The following is a 6,036-nucleotide window of genomic DNA, read 5'->3' on the forward strand; positions in this document are numbered from 1 at the left end:
ATATAAGTTCCGCCTTAGTGCCCATCGATCTGGTTCCATAATAAACAAGTTCTTAATACTATTAGAGTGGGCTAGAGGACATCACTTTAGAAAATGTTCTAATATGTTTTCTAATTTTCAGTATATACAGGTGCTGGTCATGAAATCAGAATATTATAAAAAAGTGGATTTATTTCAGTAATTCCATTCAAAAAGTGAAACTTGTATATTGTATTCATTCATTACACACAGACTGATATATTTCAAATGTTTATTTCTTTTAATTGTGATGATTATAACTGACAACTGATGAAAATCCCAAATTCAGTATCTCCGAAAATTAGAATATTTCTTAAGACCAATACAAAAAATGATTTTTAGAAATGTTGGCCAACTGAAAAGTATGAACATGAAAAGTATGAGCATGTACAGCACTCAATACTTAGTTGGGGCTCCTTTTGCCTGAATTACTGCATCAATGCGGTGTGGCATGGCACTGCTCAGATGTTATGAGAGCCCAGATTGCTCTGATAGTGGCCTTCAGCTCTTCTGCATTGTTGGGTCTGGCATATCTTCCTCTTCACAATACCCCATAGATTTTCTATAGAGTTAAGGTCAGGCGAGTTGGCTGGCCAATTAAGAACAGGGATACCATGGTCCTTAAACCAGCTACTGGTAGCTTTGGCACTGTGTGCAGGTGCCAAGTCCTGTTGGAAAATCTGCATCTCCATAAAGTTGGTCAGCAGCAGGAAGCATGAAGTGCTCTAAAACTTCCTGGTAGATGGCTGCATTGACCTTGGACCTCAGAAAACACAGTGGACCAACACCAGCAGATGACATGGCACCTCAAACCATCACTGACTGTGGAAACTTTACACTGGACTTCAAGCAACGTGGATTCTCTTCCTCCAGACTCTGGGACCTTGATTTCCAAACGAAATGCAAAATGTACTTTCATCAGAGAACATAACTCAGCAGCAGTCCAGTCCTTTTTGTCTTTAGCCCAGACAAGATGCTTCTGACGCTGTGTCTTGTTCAAGAGTGGCTTGGAATGCGAAAGCTGAGGTGGTAATGATATGTCTGTGCGTGGTGGTTCTTGAAGCACTGACTCCAGCTGCAGACCACTCTTTGTGAATCTCCCCCACATTTCTGAATGGGTTTTGTTTCACAATCCTCTCCAGGATGCGGTTATCCCTATTGCTTGTACACTTTTTTCTACCACATTTTTTCCTTCCCTTCGCCTCTCTATTAATGTGCTTGGACACAGAGCTCTGTGAACAGCCAGCCTCTTTAGCTATGACCTTTTGTGTTTTGCCCTCCTTGTGCAAGGTGTCAATGGTTGCCTTTTGGACAGCTGTCAAGTCAGCAGTCTTCCCCATGATTGTGTAGCCTACAGAACTTGACTGATAGACCATTTAAAGGCCTTTGCAGGTGTTTTGGGTTAATTTGTTGATTAGAGTGTGGCACCAGGTGTCTTCAATATTGAACCTTTTCACAATATTCTACTTTTTTGAGATACTGAATTTGGGGTTTTCACTAGTTATAATCATCAAAATTATAATCATCAAAATTACTGAAATAAATCAACTTTTTGATGATATTTAAATTTTATGACCAGCACCTGAACATCGGTATTGAAGGTATCTAGCATTTTAATGTAGTCCAGTGTGAGGGAATTCCAACCCTTCAGCTTCTAGTGGTTATCCCAGATAGTGTGTGTGGGGTAGGGGGGACAACGACGAGGTCATTCTTGCAGTCGGTTTTGTACATGGACCACCTCAACTTGCTACGCTGACATTTCATTAATTGACAGGACCCTGGACAGGACTGACTGGTTCAGATGAGCTTCTGGGACAAGACCAAAGCACAGATGGATAAGATGTGACTGCCGCTGACCAAGACAGAATTCATAAAGATACAGGGAGTGAAATTTGACTGGGAGAGTTGAGGGAGCGGAAATTGAAAGGGGGTAACCAAAGTTAAACAAATAATGGGATTTTGGGCTCTAAGACAGCTGACTTGTGAGCAAGGTTATAATCATGAAATCAGTGATCAGTGATCTGTCCACCACCCCAAACATTGACAAAAATAATGGGTTTCTGCCTAACTTCTGGTTGGGATCTTACTTAAGACAACTGAAATTGATTGCAGTTGACCTGAGTGCCCCTGTGTCCTCCGCACACAGTACAGTGATATTAAAACATTTTAAGATTAACAAACAGGTCACAGTTTTAATTGAACATGATCTCTGTTCTTTTTTGTACAGGAACGGGAACGGCTGAGTCTGCTGTGCAGGGACTCTTCAAGAACGTGCTTTGGGCCTCCAGCAACCTGCTGGTGGGGAAACACGAGGAGACCTTCACCCAGGGAGTAGCCCTTGTGGTTACAGTGAAGTTGACATGGTATAAAGCTCAGCCTGAGAGCTGCAGTGACCCTGGGTGGACCAGTAAGCATGGTTGTCACACTATAGGCCCTGCCAGCCTGACTGTAGGGGAGGGATCTCCTCTGAGCCACAATGGACAGGCTCAGTGTTGATTTAGAAGAGCAAGAGTAGGTGAGAATAGGGGGGAGCATGGACTCACCCCCATTACTGAACAACACACAAATCACATTAAAGACATGTATTTTAGATGGTCATCATTATCAATTCATTAACTTTCATACACTTGTGCAAACAGTGGAGGTGTGTGTGTGTGAATGCTCAAATTGAGGGTTAAGGGCAGAGCTCACTCAAACATGGGTTGGATGCAGATCTGCTCTGACAGCAGAAAATAATGTGATTGGTTGACTAAATGGTGACAAAACTTATGTCCTCTTTTGAATTTGACCCATAAAACATACATTTTATGGATTAAGGTTTGAGTTAGGTAAATTTTAGATTTACTGTCTGGTCTGAGGAAAGGGGTACAATTTAATATTAGTGTTTATGGTAGGGTCAAGCACTAAATCTGGTGAAATGTCCTTTCAGAACATTCATCCACTTTGATATGTAGACTCCTCCCTCTCCATTGAGTCTATCAAATATTTTAGCTTTTGGGGCAGATCTGCCTCCATCACATGGTAACTCTTATTTGGAACATGTTGATAGACTAGGTCAAATAAAACCAGAACTGGCTGGTAAATAAAAACATACAAGTTAGGCTTTGACAAGACGCAAGACGTTCCTGATCTTTTCAGATCTACTGTAGCGTCTAGGTCGCTAGAGATATTGATCATTTTGGGATTCAATGTCTGTCCAGTATGTCATACCAACTACAACCACATGGGGGTAGCAGATGAACAACTCAGAAAACAAGAACACGTTACCCAAACCAATCTCCTGGGAACTGCAGACTGTCTGATGTCACATAGAGCATGGACATCAGTACTGAAGTAATCTACTATTTTAATGTAGTCAACTTTGTGGGACATCTTACTTCATTGGATGATCACTTCTGAAACCCCCTTCGGATGATCCAGTTTGACATGACTTCAACCATCAGGAAGCTTTAACCATTATTTGTGATATGTTCGTATATTACATCTATTGGGCACGTCTGTGAATACATGTTAGAATTTGATCAAATAAAGACCTCCTGCATGGTTAAAGGTCCCAGATAGCAGGGTTTGGGATACGCTTTACAGTGAAACCTTGTGTGGGCTATTGTTCACAGTTTAGACCACAGAGGAAACAACTTAAACAGACAGTTTTGAAAAGGTCCAATGCTCTGAAAACACTGTAGATTGACTGTAATGTGATCAGTATTGCTAGACAAAAGCTTTGAAAAAAGATAAGGATAAGAATAAATGTTCAGTACTAGGACTAAGGGAAGCTACTGCTATGATTACTGGATGTAGTAGAACAAGTATCTGCATAAATACTTTACAATCTGACATCAAGCTAAAAGGTGCCATTTGTAAGATTTACACCACACAAACACAGAATAATGCTAATTATCATATAAAGGTATTGAGGAAAGATTAATTAATTGAAATTGAATACTTCACAAATAGTTTTTGTCAGCATATTTACTCTCATAGAGTCAGTGTCTTCCCAATAATGTTCTCTCATTTATTTTTTGTCTGGTCTTTTTGAGTTGTGAGTCTCAAAGAAATTGGAATAACGCTATGGAAATAACTGAAATACAGGCATCGCTTTCAAAAGACAGAGGAACACATGGGCTGATAAGGACCTGATATGACACACCAGGATGAGCTGTGATACAACACATTCTCTTTACAAGTCACACAAACAGTTGATTAGTTGAGTTTACCTGTGTGCAATTAAAGTATTTTTTATGTTTTCAGGTCAGATATCTCTGTCTCTGGGAGGTCACAAAGTTGATTAGTACAATTCCTAAAAAAAACTACATGATGAAGACAAAGGAACATTCAAATCATATCAAGTTTATTCTAAAGCAGCAAACCAGGGGTAGGATTTCCATGGCTTTGACTATCGTGTGGAGCACAGTAAAGGTCATTATTAAGAAATGGACAGAATATGTCACAACGGTGAATCTGTCTGGAACAGGCCGTCCTCAAAAACACAGCTTCTGTGTGAGAAGGGCACTATTCGGAGGGGCCTGTGAGAACTCTAAGCAGTAAAAGTCTCCCATAGCTGTGCTGGGAGTCGCTTTATACTTCAACAGTAGCTGGGGTGCTTCACAGAAATGGCCTTTATGGGAGAATGACTATGAGGAAATGACACATCAAATCTCAGCTAGAATTGTATGTCTCTGTCCGGCTCCATTATTCTGAGAAAAATATCTAAAAAACATAGTTACACTTGGGCAGGATAAGCTATAAAAATGGGAATTTTGTTACACGTGTTGTATGACGCTCCCTAAAATAACAAGCAATGGCTAGCCTTTGCTAGATTTTTTACTTATTCCTGCTATTCCCATTGTAGACGCTAGAGGGAGGAACTTAACAGTTTCTCTTTTAACTATGGAGTGGAAAGAGTGCATCAGCCATTCAACCATAGCAGTTATGTCAGCTTGTTCAGACAAACCAGTCTGGGAAAGTCCCAAACCTTCTGAAGTAAATATGGAACCAATAGAAAAATGGAAGATTGATTCAACACTTGTAACTAGGGAGACACTAGGAGAGATGCTGTTACACATTCATATGAAAACACAAGTATAAGCTGACCACGATACGCCTCATCTGGCTCACTATTCTGATAACAAAAAGAACTAAGTCATATTTCACATATGGTTTGTTTTAACCCCCTTTGCTTTATCACTTACTAATCCAGATGAAAACAGTTTTCTGTGGAACTGTTAGTACTTAATTGTTAAAAAAATTCAATACAACATCCGTTTAAAAATCTTAAGTATGATGACAACCTTCTGTAAATGTCCCTTGTGGACCATGAGCTGGTATTATTTACATTTTTCAGGGACATTTTCAAATATGTTGTGTATTCATCCCATCTCCCAGCTACCGGTTTCTGTTAACAAAAAATGTATACACTGGTTTGCTTAAAATAATAAAATTAAAATGTACAGTCAATGGAATGCACTGTGCTGTGATATGATTTCTTTTCAGTATTTCTCAGCTGTTGAGCATGTAAAGCAGAAGATCTTTTACAGATGCATCACTTGTTGTCAAGGAGAGTTTCACTTTCACCTTCATGTAGGGCATTTAAAAAAATCCTAGTATACCCATCAGTTTACTAATTTGCCCTAATATTACTATTATTATCGGTATGTATCATTTACAATGTGAGATTATAGTGATATTGTACTGTATGATATATGAATGCAGCTGCCAATACACTGAAACTGTTAGATGCATGTTTTTCATAGTGCTCTTTATTACAGGTGACATATTCAGTCTACTTTGTTGAAAGTAGTCTGGCCCCTGTAGGACTTCATTAATGCATCATACCTTTATTTGTTTGTTTTAAACCCTGTTGCAAGAACCTTTGTCATCTTATATAATTCATATCCTACATAGACCGGGTCTCAGGGGTAAATTACTCTAGAGAGCCTGTGATCTCCACTTAGTTGGGTGGATCTACTTTGAGTTTATTTACATCTTATAGAGATGAAATACATGTTGGGCACTTTAAAC

The sequence above is a fragment of the Esox lucius genome, chromosome 17 (assembly GCF_011004845.1).
Source record: "Esox lucius isolate fEsoLuc1 chromosome 17, fEsoLuc1.pri, whole genome shotgun sequence".
Classification (NCBI taxonomy): domain Eukaryota; kingdom Metazoa; phylum Chordata; class Actinopteri; order Esociformes; family Esocidae; genus Esox; species Esox lucius.